The 14630-nt window shown below is 45.5% G+C and overlaps 1 protein-coding gene across 4 annotated transcripts in view; it reads left to right on the top strand.

Annotated features, from left to right (window-relative positions):
* The first annotated feature begins 51 nt into the window (after positions 1–51).
* Positions 52–14630, top strand: part of LNX2 (ligand of numb-protein X 2) — a 65306-nt gene continuing 50727 nt past the window's right edge. For 2 of the 4 annotated variants that reach the window (XM_037375831.1, XM_037375827.1), the window contains exon 1: positions 52–790. The gene's annotated coding sequence lies outside the window, so the exon portion shown is untranslated. Of the gene's footprint in view, positions 791–7801; positions 7911–14630 lie in introns of all 4 variants that reach the window. The other 2 variants (XM_037375828.1, XM_037375832.1) reach the window with 2 other exon arrangements.

Genomic DNA, 14630 nt, shown 5'->3' with positions numbered 1-14630 from the left:
GGCTGCCGCCACACCCCCCGGGGCACCGGCGGGCAGCGGCGGCCGCGGCCGGACCCCCCCCCCCCCCGAGGGCAGAACGGGGGCGACAGCCGGCCCGGTGGGCCCCCGCCCACCCTGCTGCATGCCGGCGGGACCCACCGCAAACCTCCGCCCCGGCGGCAGGAGCGCTGCAGGCTCTGCGCCGGGGGAAGGAGGCGCAGGGCGGCCGCCGCCCGCTCGCTCGCTCGCCCGCGGCTGAGCGGCGGCGGGCGGGAGCGGGCTCGGTGGTGGCACCGGAGAGGCGAGAGCGGCGCTTCCGCCTCCCGCCAGCGGCGGAGCCCTCCGGGGTTTGCGCCTCAGCGGGGCCGCAGGGATCGGGCGGGCGGGGACAGGTCTCCGGGCAGGGCTGGGCCGGGCCGGGCTCCGCTCGCCGGCCGGCCCCTCCTCCGTCTCGGCCCCGCCCGCACCCCCCCGCGCCGCCCCCGCTGCCGGCGGCGAGCTGCGATCAGGCGAGTGGCGGGGACACCCCGGCCCGGGGCTCCGCCGCGGCCCGCCCCGGCCCCGCTCCCATAGGCTGCGGCGCGCCCCGCCGCCCGGCCCCGCGCTGCCGCCGGAGTGGCGGAGCGCGACTGTCACTTGGGCCGCGCCGCTGCCGGGGGCGGAGGCGGGAGCACCGGCCCGGCGGAGACGCGCTCCGCCGAGTGCCGCCCGGAGTTTGCCTCCCGCCGGGCGGAGCGGGCGGGCGGGCGCAGCCGGGCCGGCCGAGGGGCGCGGCGGCGGTTGAGGAGAGTGCGGCGCGGAGCCGGCGGCGGTGAGTAACTTCCCTGCCCCGCCGCGGCGCCGGGCGGCTCAGCCTCCCCTCCGCCGGCGGGAGGGCCGCTGGGCAGGGCGGCGGCCGCGCCCCCACTCCTCCTCTCGGCCGCGGCGGCACCGGGGGGCTGCCCGCCGGGGCGGCGGGGCCGGGCCTGCCGCGGGCACCGGGTTGGGCCGTCCTGCGTGGGCAACAAGTACGGGAGAGGGGCCGGTGCCCGCGAAGTGACGCCCGGGGCTGAGGTGTGCGCGCCTGCGAGCGCGGCCCCCGGCCCTGCCCCCGCCCGGGAGGAGCGGGGCTTCCCCCCGGCCTCCGCCGGAGGGCGGCTGCCGCCGGGCGCCGGGGCTGTGCCCGCCGGGGCTGGGCGGGGGCTGCGCCGGGCCCCGCAGCGCGGCTCTGCGAAGCTGGGCGGTGGGCTGGGGCGCTGCCCCCCAGGCGCCTGGTTCTGGGGTCCCCGAACCCACCGGTGCTGCTGCCCGCCGAGGGGTCGGATTACTGCGTGCGGGGGAGGCGGGGAACAGCTGCGAGCGAACCCCTGCTGCAGGGCTGGTTTCAGGTTGTGTGTTTTACAGCTGCGCCAGAGGAACTCGTGGCGGTGCGTAAAATGTCCCTGAAGCCTGGGTACCCGGCAGCTATTTCAACACGTTAGCTCTAGTTCTCGGTGCTCAGACCCAGACTTTCCGTGTCGTGCCCCCCCCCCCCCCCCCCCCCCATTTGTTAGCTCTTGCGGCGGAAAACGTGGTTTAAAAACTTAATACCTCGTGTCTTTTAAACTTTTAACAAGGCATGCTTTTAAAATTATCATTGCTCATGACAGAATATTTGTGCTCGGTCAACTAATTGAGAAAAGAATTGCTGGGGCTGTGGTGGTGAAAAATCTGACAGTCCCTTGTGACTTTTCTTGCAGTGTTCCTAATGCATAGTGCTGATTGTTTACTTCTGTAGAAATCCACTATTAAGTACTTCTGAGCTTCATTTAATTCCTTTTTTAATTACATGATATTGTGGGTTTATTTTTGTCTCTGTGTGCAAAGTAAGAAATGTCTGTTAGGGATTAGCTTTGGGGTATGTTTGATAGTCTCTGGAAATAAATTTCAAATAAATGCTTTTGAGCCTTTGTTCAATAGAGAAACTGTTCTGAGCTAGGCTCTCATTAAATAAACGCTTTGAATTACTGTTGGTTTTTTGTTTTTTTTATTCCCCTACCCAATTCCTTTCGGCTTCACAGTGTTTCATTCTAAGCTGCAGTCCAGCAGCAGATCAAGGAGGCTTAGGAAGAAACATCAGATGGTTTCGGTTAGTACTCTCTACTACTTGGAAAATAAGCATGTTAGTACCATATGCTGCCTGGACTTTATTAAAACAAATTTCCTCAAAATGGAAACAAGGTGTATTGGCGTACTTGCTAGAACCATAAGACTTAATAGGGTCCTTTATAATTTACTTTTTTTTTCTAAATGATCAGCTCACTGAGGGAGGAATCCTCTTTCCTGAACGCAATGCAACATAAAATGATTAACTCCAAAATCAGCAGGCTGCAAAGAACACCATTGTGCCCCAGTAGATTTTTTTTAATAATAAAAAAAATAGTAGTATGTAATGTTATGTTTTAAAATGCTTGTGTTATTACAATTCTAAAATCTGGGCATATTGGGAAGGGGGAAAGGCATAATTTTGCCATGAGAGTTCAGTATTGAATTTCTAACCGTACTGGCCCTTTCCTCTGCCTGGTGACTTCAGCAAGAGAGAAGCCAGGGCCTTGGACTCGGTCTGAGATTTGTAAACACAGCGTGATTTCCTAATACAGGACTCTAATCTTTTATTTAAAAAAAAAAAGTTAAAATTAAGCTACAATTTAGGGATAAAAGTATGCAAGAGGAATGTAAGCAGGCAATTGGGTGGAAAAGTACTGTTCTTCATGACAGGTTAAAAAATAAGCTTACTAAAACCTGTCATGCATAATTGCAAAAATGTTGGCTTTGACATTGCAAGCTTTGGCATTTTTTGGTGTCAGCTCTCATGCAAGTGCTAATGACCTCGGTGAACCTTTGTTTTTTCCTAAGGCTTTACCTGTGCTGAACAGCCTGTCAGTCTCAATCTTGGTATGTATTTATGGGCCTGTATCACTAAAAACCAGCAGAAGTTTGTTAGCTACTAGTTAAAACTGTCTACTTGAAAATACTTCAAAATATCCCCCTCTTTTTTTTTTTTTATCCTGTTTTTCTGTACTCTTAAGAAATGTCTTGATATAGTTGAAAGCAACTGTGAAGAAATGATGGCAGTATCAAAGTGAAATGTGTAAAGATATGATGTGTACTAGACAGTGGATTAATATAAATTACTGTTTCAGATCAGCAAGATGCTGCTTGTTTTAAGAGCTATTAGATATTAAGAGCTGTAACTAAGAAGAAAACAGCATTCATTCAGTATTAAAATGCCCCTGGTTTAGAAGGCACCAAACTGGTTGCCTGTTTGATACAGCAGTGGCTCATCTCTGATATTTGAAAACTCTTTGTTAATTTGGTTTGCAGAAGCAATTTTAATGTGACACTATTGAATTGCATGCTGCTTAATTGCTTTATTAGGTCAGTGGAGTTTGTTTAGAAAGTGTAGTGCCTTTCGAAGATGAAAAATCTTTAAAATACCAGCATTAATTGCTGGGTCATGATGTCTATGGAGCAATAAAAAATAATAATAAAGTGGTGTGTGCTTCTCTGGGTTTTTTTGAACCCAATTCTGTAGGTGTCCGTGCTTACATATGCTTGATTTTAAACACCCAAGTATTTCTTTTGGATTTAGTGGGTCTGTTCTCAGGCTTAATGTTAAGCCTGCATGTAAATGTTCTCAGGGTCAGGATTTATGTTTGCAAAGTTCATGGGATAAACCTGTGATGTGTTTTTATACTGACTGTTCTGTATTCGGCATGAGATAGCGTAGGTAGCTGACTTCTGCTTGGGAACTGGGGATTGGTTTATCTACAGACACGTACGGAGGTGCTCCCGGCCCTGCTGCTGCGTTACAGGGGGTAGCAGTGCTGTACCTGAGCTGACTTCATCATTGCAACGTGCTTTGCAATACTACAGGAGTGTCTTTTATTTCTACAGTGGTTATGGTGATATAAATTTGCAAATACGTCAATCCTTTACATCTTCTTAGATGCTTATTTCAATTTTTGTTATTACAAGTAATTTCGGGGCTGGAAGAGAAGGGAAATTTCTTGCTGTCTCTCACACCGAGCTGTGCATTAGACGGTGAAAACAGCTCAAGTATGCAGTTGTTTGATATAAAATCACAAGGTAACTTGTGAACATGCAAGATTCTGATTTGCTTTATGTTTCTACAATTTTTCTACCCAATTAGTGGGAACTATTTTTATTTAAAAAATGGAAGCTTGGGGTAATGTAGCTCAATATTTGCAACCTCATTTTTGTTTTAAGCAAGCAACTTGTGATGTTACTTTGAGGTTGTGGCATTTTGTTAATAATGTCTAGAATTTTCTTGCTGTCATCACAGCAAAAGAGACCAAGTTGTGTAAGAAAGTAATGTGAGGTTGTAACTGTGTCAGATCAATTTTGTGTATAGAAGTTAATTTTTGCCCAGACAGAGCTGGTTTACTTTGAGATGGAGTGATAGATGTTGTTTTTGCCTGGCTGTTTTTCCTTCATTCCACAGAGGAAAATCATAGAATCCTCATAGAATGGTCTGGGTTGGAAGGGAACTTAAAGATCACCTAGTCCCACCCCCCTGCCATGGGCAGGGACACCTCCCACCAGACCAGGCTGCTCACAGCCCCATCCAGCCTGGCCTTGAGCACTGCCAGGGATGGGGCAGCCACAGCTGCTCTGGGCAACCTGTGCCAGGGCCTCACCGCCCTCACAGGGAAGAATTTCTTCCTAATGTCTAACCTAAATCTGCCCTCTTTCAGTTTAAAGCCATTCCCCCTTGTCCTGTCACTACATGCTCTTGTAAAAAGTCCCTCTCCAGCTTTCCTGTAGGCTCCTTTAGGTGCTGGAAGGCTGCTCTAAGGTGTCCCTGGAGCCTTCTCTTCTCCAGGCTGAACCACCCCAACTCTCTCAGCCTGTCTTCACAGGAGAGGTGCTCCAGCCCTCTGAGCATCTTCATGGCCCTGCTCTGGAGCCACTCCAACAGGTCCATGTCTGTCTTCTGTTGGGGGCCCCAGAGCTGAACACAGCGCTCCAGGTGGGTCTCATGAGAGCGGAGCAGTGGGGGAGTATCCCCTCGCTCGACCTGCTGGCCACGCTGCTTTTGACGCAGCCCAGGGTGCGGTTGGCTTTCTGGGCTGTGAGTGCACATTGATGGCTCATGTTGACCTTCTTGTCCACCAACACTCCCAAGCCTTTCTCCTCAGGGCTGCCGTCAGTCCATTCCCCACTCAGCCTGTACTGGTGATTGGGATCGCCCTGACCCATGTGCAGGACCTCGCACCTGGCCTTGTTGAACTTCATGAGGTTCACACTGGCCCACCCCTCAGGCCTGTCAAGGTCGCTCTGGATGGCATCCCTTCCTTCCAGCGTGTTGGCTGCACCACACAGCTTGGTGTCGCTGGCAAAGTTGCTGAGGGTGCGCTCAGTCGCACTGTCCGTGTTGTCAGCAAAGATGTTAAACAGTGCGGGTCCCAATGCCGTCCCCTGAGGAGCGCCACTCATCATCACTGGTCTCCACTCGGACATCGAGCTGTCGGCTGCAACTCTTTGAGCACAACCATCCAGCCAATTCCTTATCCATGGGGTGGTCCATCCAGAAAATCCACATCTCTTCAATTTAGAGAGAAGGATGTCAGGCAAGACACTGTCAGATGCTTTGCACAAGTCTGAGTAGATGATGTCACTTGCTTTTCCCTTACCCACCAATGCTGTAACCCTGTCTTAAAAAGCCACCAGATTTGTCAGGCATGATTTGTCCGTGGTGAAGCCATGTTGGCTGTCACCAATCACCTCCTTATTTTCCATGTGCCTTTCCAGGAGGACCTATTCCATGCTGGGCACCAAGGTGGGACTGGCGTGTAGTTCCCTGGGTCGTCTTTTTTCCCTTTTTAAAAATTGGAGTGATGTTTCCTCCTTTCCAGTCTGTGGGAACTTCAGCAGACTGCCACGACTTCTCAGATGTGAGGGATAGTGTTTTAGCTGCTTTGTCCGACACTTCCTTTGGGACCTGTGGATGCATCTTATCAGTTCCCTTGGACTTGTGTACCTTCAGATTCCTTAAATGGTCTTGAACCTGATCTGCAGGGTGGTTCTTCATTGTCTCAGTCCCAGTCCCTGCCTTTGCCTTCTGTGACTTGGGCAGTGTGGCTGGAGTACTTGCTGCTGAAGACTGAGGCAAAAATGTTGTTGATTACCTCAGCCTTCTCCATGTCCTGGGTATCCAGGTCTCCTGTTTCCTCCTGGAGAGGGTCCACATTTTCCCCGGTCTTCCTTTTATTGCTGATCTACCTATAGAAGCGTTTCTTGTTGCTAGTAATTCTATCAGGGCTTTAGATTTTTTAGTCTGATCCCTGGCTGCTCGGACAATTTCTCAGTATTCCTCCCAGGCTATCTGTCCTTGCTTACACCCTCTGTAGGCCTCGTTTTTGTGTTTGAGTTTGGCCAGGAGCTCCTTGTTCATCCATGCAGGCCTCCTGGCATTTTTGCCTGACTTCTTCTTTGCTAGGATGCCTCACTTCTGGGCTTGGAGGAGGTGATCCTTGAATATTAACCAGCTTTCTTGGGCATCTCTTCCCTTCAGGGCTTTATCCCATGCTACTCTACGAAGCAGATCCCCAAAGAGCCCAAAGCCTGCTGTCCTGAAATCCAGGGTGGTAACCTCGCTGTGTGCCCTCCTTGCTGCCTTAAGGATCTTGAACCCCACCATGTTATGGTCACTGCAGCCAAGGCTGTCCTTGAGCTTCACGTTCCCCACCAGCCCCTCCTTGTGGGCTAGAACAAAGTCCAGCATAGCACCTCTCCTTGTTGGCTGCTCTATCACTTGGAGAAGGAAGTGGTTTTGTATTTCATTGAAGAGATTTGTCACACTTAACCGCTGTTTGATAGGGTGTATGGAATTTTTATGAAGAACACTTGTTTGTAGAGCAAAATGCAATTTGATCAAGGAGCATATCCAATATATGAACTGATCCGGTTTTTAAATGTTGTATATGGTAGTAATAAGTAGTTGTAGATAGTGAAGAAAAAGGAATTATGACTTAATTGTCTTTTTTCTAGCAATAGAGCACAACGGAAAGTGGCGCACATTACAGGAGAACTCGTATGTGTCTGGGCAGAGGGAGGAGCCCAGTAGTTGCAGAAAGGCAAAGCAGCACTTTTGGATCAGGTTGCCTGGAGTGATGTAGTGCTGTCAGGTCTTATTCAGCACAGTAGGGAGGAACGAGAAGCAAGCTACCTACTTCGGCATTGGTACGTTCTTTGCAGTGGGAGAGACTTTGAAGTGTGCTGTACGCTGTGCTCCCCACCCCAACCCCTGAGATTGCATTGCCACCATGTGTTTCCATGACCCTCTCCAAAGAGGTTGCGCAAGCACTGGAACAGGCTGCCCGAGAAGGTGGTGGAATCACCATCCCTGGAGGTGTTTAAAAAACGTGGAGATGCAGTGCTTAGAGACATGGTTTAGTGATGAACTTGGCAGTGCTGTGTTAACGGTTGGACTCGATCATCTCAAAGGTTTTTTCCAACATAAATGGTTCTATGATTCTGTAAGTGGAAGGTGTCAGGATGCTGGCGTTGTGCATTCTGGGGGTCTGGCAGGTTAGGAAACAGTTGGGAATAAGCACAGTTGGGGTTCGAGTCAGTGTTCCTGTATGTTGACGCTTTTATCAACTTCTGCGGTTGTAATCATCATGTAGGTAGAACTTTTACTTGAATCCAAGCTTTCCTCCACAGACAGCCCTCACTTTACGCAGTGTCATTTTCAAAATGTTGGCCCTGAAAGGCCGAAGAATGCTAGTAATGGAGGATTTTAAGCTCTTACCTTCCTGTGGCTTTCTTTGTTCTTCAGATCGGTGCTAATCCTCGTTTTGAGTTCATACGTAGGAAAAAGACAGCTGGTGCAGCAGAGTTTTTTGGCACAAGAGAAGCAAATGGAAATTCAAGCAAAGCTGATGGAGGTAAAATGTCGCTTACTTGTGTACTGAGCCCAATTCATGGAAAGCAGTTTTCAGTAGTTGCTATATTGTGCTCAGATAAACTGTCTTGTTCTGCCACAGGAATGTTATGTTTGCTTTGAACGGAACAACCCATGGCTGGTGGTTGTTTTTTTTTTTTTCCTGACACAAAGCAACATTTCAGAATCTAGGCGTGTTGTGAATTTTCTGGCCATCAGGTTTTGGGTGACATTCCTGAACAAAGTCTTCATTTAAAAAAAAAGGCTTAGCTGGTGTCAAGAGCCTTCTTTGTTGATACCTTTTACTTTGTCACAACATGAGTGTGCTTTTGTCTGTGTACCTTGTATTAGTCCCCAGATGAAACGAGCTGTATCAGCAACATACTCTTACGGCAGTAGAATAGAGCCTATACTGGGGTTTTCTGTGAGTGTGGTGATGTCGTCCATTCCCCTAATTGACATCGCTACCTGCTACACCAGCAAAAACACAACAGCAACAAGAAAACCCACAACCCCACAAGGCTCTTTTGACTTCAGCACAGTTCTTTCACTGCCTTCAGTAACAGTCGGTGCAAAACAGTACTTTTGAAGTCCATCTTATGGCTGGGTAGCCTACACCTAGACCCAGTCACATTTCAAGGAGGACACTGGAGATGTTAATATCTGTATGTGTCTCATGGATAGTGCTCTGAATATCTGCAGTTGATTAAATACTTAAACGTGGACCATATTAAGTTGCTTCTACATGTTTGGAGGTTAAAAGTTATAGAAAAAAGATTAGTAACAGCTGTATTGCCACTTCATGCAGAGAAGGATGCCTGTTGTTACTGCCACGTTCATGCATTTATTTACCAGTAGTCCACCCTTCCTTGTGTTCTTGCCTCTTTTCATTAGATCTGTTCCCCTGTCCCATATCGTTGTTTTCTTCTATATATTTTTTTATTCAAGTTGTTCAAAATTTGTTTGTAACCAGACAAATAACTGTCAGTGAAAGTTGATCGATACATCACACACACCATGGATCCCGATGTGTTGTATAAACTTTCTGGTCATGTTCAAAGAGTTTGCTATAAACCCCATTCCGTTCATACAGGTGTAACTATACCCTTGATAACAGTATGGATGCACTGTGGCTATCATCAAAACCCCTACTGCTCTGTGGGGCTGCCCCAACTGTTAATTGAAGTAACTTGGGTTTTAAACTTTTGAAAAAAACTTTTTCAGTCAAGCTTCTTCCAGAGCAGGTTGATGGGGATTTCCTTCTACCCAGCCTCTTTTTCTTGGCTTTATGTCTTGTTTGCTCTAGAGGAGTTTTCTCAGCCGTTTGTTGTTACTGACAGAAGCTAATGAATGCTCACTCAGTGAATTAGTAAAATAGTTCTGTGTCTGTGTTAGATCTTGCATTTATGTTAATTAAAAATTAGTACAAGTCAATTCCTGGGCTGTTTTTACAAATAGTCCGTTACTAAGCTGTCGTTGCTGCTTTAATGAAGACTGAAGCTTTAAAAATCACAGGGTTTCCTGCCTTATACTAAACCAGTATAAAATGCTATTCATTCAGTATTGAATGCCTTCAGAATTTAGGTTCGCTTCTTAACTATTTTAATTCCTTTTAAATGGTAAAGCTAATCTCATCCAGGTTATAATAGGCTAAAAATACAGGTAAGTTTGTATACTTGTGGGTCTGTCATGCATTTCATCCAAATGTCTTAAAAAGGTATGTAAGTTAGATCTTGACATACACATTGCAAAGCTTCGTAAGAATTCAGCGACAACCACCAAATGTGTTTCTTTTTTGAATCATCAGTAAAAAAAGGGTATCTGCCTACCCTGTCTAGTGAAATAACCGCTCTTCATTCCTGTTACCTGGGGGATAGCTCAGCATGTCTGTTCAGCGCTGATAGTTTTATACTCTATAGCTGCTGATACGTGTGTGTCTATAGCTGGAAGTGACACAAGCTGAATTAGGCTTCACTGCATGTACAGCAGCAAATATACCTGTCGTGGTGTATTTATACAGTGTGGGCATGATCTTGCATAAATAATACTTGTAGTTTTAGTTTTTGGAAGGTTTTTTTCCCGCTTGGAAATCCATTTTGACTGATAGCTGCTGACTTATCTATTGACTGTGGTTCTCCTGCTTTCTGCAGGGAAAATAACTTTCTGGTGAAGCAAAAGTGAAGGTGATTTTGTGGTGGTAAAAAGGAGAATCAGCAGCACAGCTTGTCTGTGCACTTGACCTGAGCTGTCTTGCCATGTAAGCAGAAAAAGAGAATCTATGGGAAAATTAACACTAAAGTGAGCGGTAATGCAGAATTTTGGGTTACTGGAGTGTGAAATGAAACTGTTACAGTTCTTTCTTCTGCAGTAAGGGATGTGTGCCATTGACTTGAGAAATGCTGTGGAAGTGTAATGCTTTCCTAAGAAATACTTTGAAAAGTTTGAAAAGCTGTGGAGCTGGGAAGTTGTAATGCTATTATGAAGCAGAAGATATTTGATGAAGAACTTTTGGGTACAGCTTGATGTGTTACCTCCTACAAATAATCAGAACCATACGGGTTTCAGAACAGGTATCGTTTGTCTTTAAGTTAAAGTCTCAAGTTTAGTGAAGGCAACTTACTTCATATAGTAATGTCAGCATTTGCTGCAATTTTTTTCAGGCTTGGAGGATAAAGATGGTTTGTTCTAAAGTGTTGATGTAGGTGAAGCCATGTATACCTGAAAGCCTGTTAAGCAGGTTTTCAGTTGAAAGGCAGGAGAGAAGGGGCTTCGCTGCAATATACCGTATGCATTAGGAGCAGTTGCTACCCTGTATATACTATTTTTCAGATGATGTATCACATGCTGAGGCCTACTTAGCCATCCCTACAGCTTGACTGTTCAATTGAGTCTGCAATGGTGACCCCACAGGGTCCTTTGTGGGCATGAGAGACCTGCCTGCTTCTGCTCCTGAGGAAATTGCTGAATTCACCACAGCTATGATGATGTGGTTACAGCAAGGCATCCCTTATGGGATTGCTTTGCAAGGGCTCAGTTCCTGCTGATACAAATCTGGTTAGCATTCTACTTGTCGTTGAACTTATTTTACATATATGTGTATATATATATAAAATTAATTTCTATATATAAATAAAGTGGTATAAAAAGGAAAAAACCAAACCCTGTACTTATTCTTTTCTCTCAACACATTTTTTTTTCTCTTTTCTTTCTTTCTTTCCAGATCTTAACTTATAATTCCTTCTAGATTTAATTCTAACGTTAAGCATATTTTATGGAAGAACAAAGCTGAAATACAGTAGGTAAAGACATTATAGAAACCAGACCCAGTATGTTTTTACCAACTTAATTATTGTTCAGTTCTGTAGTTTTTGCTTTTACTTCTTAATTGTGGAGTAACTTTATTTTTCTGGTACAGTCAGCAGTTAGAGCAGTGAGGAGCTTCAACAGTGCATTTTTTAAATACAAGATCTGTCTAAATATTATTGATTATAGAAAATGTCATGAACAATTTGAGTTGTATTGGGAGGATTTTCATGTAAATTGTCACAACTAAAATTTGGAAAACATGTTATTATTTTTCCATCACTCATTTACTAAGATAGAAGGAGTTGTTATTCTTAATTTTCCAGCTGATGAGTAGGTACATACAAAAAGACAGACATGAGATTGCTTTTGCAATCCAGAGTGATCCAGAGGGTAAGTTCTAACCTTGTTTAATAATAAACTTACTCAGTTTTCTGACGTAAAATTAGCCTGCTTCTCAAATATGAAATAAAATGGAAGCAATAAAAAAGATGGAATAACCAATCATTAATCAGATATTAAAACTGGTTTAAAATCTATTGACATATTTAATTGTGTATAAAATTGCATTTAAATAGATTGATAAAACTCTTTATTGGAAAAAATGCTCTGCTTTAACATGAATTGAAGAGGATTAGGATTTAATAAAGTGAATTACTGTTCTCTGTTTGAGGGGGGAAAATATTTTCCCCCAAGGTTTTGCTTTTAAAACTACCACCTTTCTTCCCAGATATTCTTGAATACATTCTGCATTGTTTTAAAACAGCTCTAATCTTTAATACAATTATCTGTAAAATTCCTTTGTTTACTGAGGGTTTTTTTCAGATTATCAAATCATTTTATTTACAAATCCTCCTTTTCTTGGTACGTACTGTAAGTCTCCATTGCATGCCTGAGGCAGTGCCCCAGGTGAAGTTGACCGAAATCAATTATTGATAATTATTCTCTGCATGCTGCGAAGTGAAATCGAGTCTCTGGTCTCGATTCTTGGCTGTTTCAAACATAGGGTAATGGGAGCAGGTGCAGGGAGACACTGGAGCGCGGGCATTGATTTGCAGCATAAGCATGGAAAAGTTACTTAAGAGTATATGGGACTGGAAAGAGAAAATGGTTGGAGCTGAAGTTGTCGTGTGCTTTTAAAGAACTTGGTCAATATGTTTTCTTGGTACCCATACGCCAAAATGAGAGGAGCAATTTTGTCTCATCACCGTGTTGACGTTTCATTACACTGGGGTATGGGATAGCACTTAACAGGACGAAAGAGCCCCTCCATCCCAATTCTCCATCCCATCTAAGTGTGGTCTGATCTGATTTGTTCTGACTCTGTCAGACTTCACAAGCTAAAATTGTACTCTGTATTTCTCATGCACCAATAACTTTATTTCAGTGGGGTTTGTAAAGTGTAAAATCAAGCAACCTAATGTTGGAAATACTTACGCATCCCTTATGTTGTACTCCCCTTTGTGTCCATCCTTTGCTTGGGATTGGGCTGCTAGGGAAAAAAGTTCTGAACAGAGAAACAAACTGGGCTACAGCACAGGTTCAGGAGGAGTGGGGAAACCTGAAAGGTAGTGGGTAAGCTAAGAAGTGGCATTTCTTAATTTTGTAAATTATCTTGCAACCTGAATCATGGTGTTTTAATGTTGCTACATGTAATTTTTGACATTGTCTTTTTAAATGACTGCAACAGTTGCAGCAACTGCATCATTAGTAAAATGCTTACTGCTTATGAGGTTTAGAAGGAGCTGGCAGTACTGCCTGAGCTGCAAGACTGCTTAGAGACAGGATAAGACTTTATAGGGGAAAGGTAGTGGCTTGGTTTTTTTTTTTTTTTCTGGAGTCAAAAATGATCAGTGAGGATTTGGGTCCAGCCAGGTTTCCCCCACCGCAAGTTCTTTCCAATGCTGGCAGCCTCTCGTGGGTCCAGCTGCCTGGATTTCCTTGCAGAGTGTTCGCTCCTGGGTGTTGTTTGGGCAAGCTGTCTTCAAGCTTTCTGAAGAACAGACAAAAGTAGTGAAATACAATTTTTTTTCAAAACCCAACGTGGAATTTCTTGGGACAGGGCAAGCTGTGCAGGCACATGAGGATGTTTCATGTTGGAAGTTGTCAGAATCAGTTGTAGGGAAAAAAGTCAGATGTGAATACAGGAGCCTGATGTTCCCCCGTCAGGACTGCCCATCCATCCTCTGGATGCAGGAGCTCGGACACCAAATGTAAGAGCGGGAAGTAAGAAGTAATAGAGGATGTGTCTTCAAAGGACAAATCAGTGCGGTGAGAGCTTCCCTTGCTGGCAAAAGCCTGAGTAAGCAGGTGGGGCTGGCAGTGTGCCCTGAAGGTTAATGCAGTCGGGTTGCCAAGCTGGAGGGGGGGTGTGAAGCCCTCCCTTCTGCTGGGGTTCTCAAGAAAGATGCTTTGAGAAGGCTTCTGGCTGCTGCCTCTCATGTCACCTTGGGTGCTGGGAGAAAGAAATGGTAGCTAGGACTGAGACACTGCAAGGCTAAAAAGTAAGAAACAATGTATATAGTATCGGTGGCATTTAGCACTGTGTTGGTTTCTTTGGTGGGCTCCAAGCAGCAGCAGGGCCAGTGTTTTTCTTCTGCAGCTCAGCTTCCCCGGTGGGCTCAGAGGCTGCCGTCCCCCTCCCAACCACCTGAGCTGCCCGCTGCACTAGCTGAGGTTTTATGGTGCTTCTGATGCTATTCCTGGATGTCAGCTCTACATTGGAGAAATACTGCCAAATTTTTTTAGCACTAATGCAGGAGAGGTCTAGCTGAGCACAGAGACAGTGATATTGTTAATTTTCCAGGCTGTTGCTATCTTACTTTCAGCTGTCCCTAGACATCCTCACCATTTTATGTTTCCTCTCTAATGGCATGAGCCAGGATGTCATAATATCCAAAATCAAATGTACCAGAAAATATAATAAATTAGAGCCGGCTAGCAGAGTAATTGAAGAATAAACTGAATTTTAAACAACACAAGATCGTGTTACGAACTGATTGCTATGCACAAAATGTACCAGAGGAGTACGACTTCATGTAGATTTACTATTGATGGCAGGATTTCCTAGATTGCTACTGGTAATAAAGAAATGAAAATGGTTTGAACTTTTGAGTTAGTACCACAACATAATATTGCAGTGAAGGAGAAGTATCATTCTAGTTAGACTGCAAAGCAATTCTGGAAGAAAAATTTTCTCGGTGCTTTATTATTTATTTATATGAGGCTTGCGTGTATTTAGCAATTCTGGAGTTTATAAAGCCACAAAGCGAATGTGGGCCCTGGCGTGGAAAGAACTAAATTTATTCTCAACTCCTAATATGTAATTCTTCTACAAGAAATTATGTAGCAGTAGAGTGGATTCCTCTCAATTCAGAGAATTTAGCTTAAGGACATTTGGTGCCCTTAGGGAATTCTAAGG

This window comes from Falco rusticolus, chromosome 2 (assembly GCF_015220075.1).
Source record: "Falco rusticolus isolate bFalRus1 chromosome 2, bFalRus1.pri, whole genome shotgun sequence".
Classification (NCBI taxonomy): Eukaryota; Metazoa; Chordata; class Aves; order Falconiformes; family Falconidae; genus Falco; species Falco rusticolus.
Note: the sequence above shows the minus strand (reverse complement) of the source record. Positions and strands in the feature narration are given on the sequence as shown.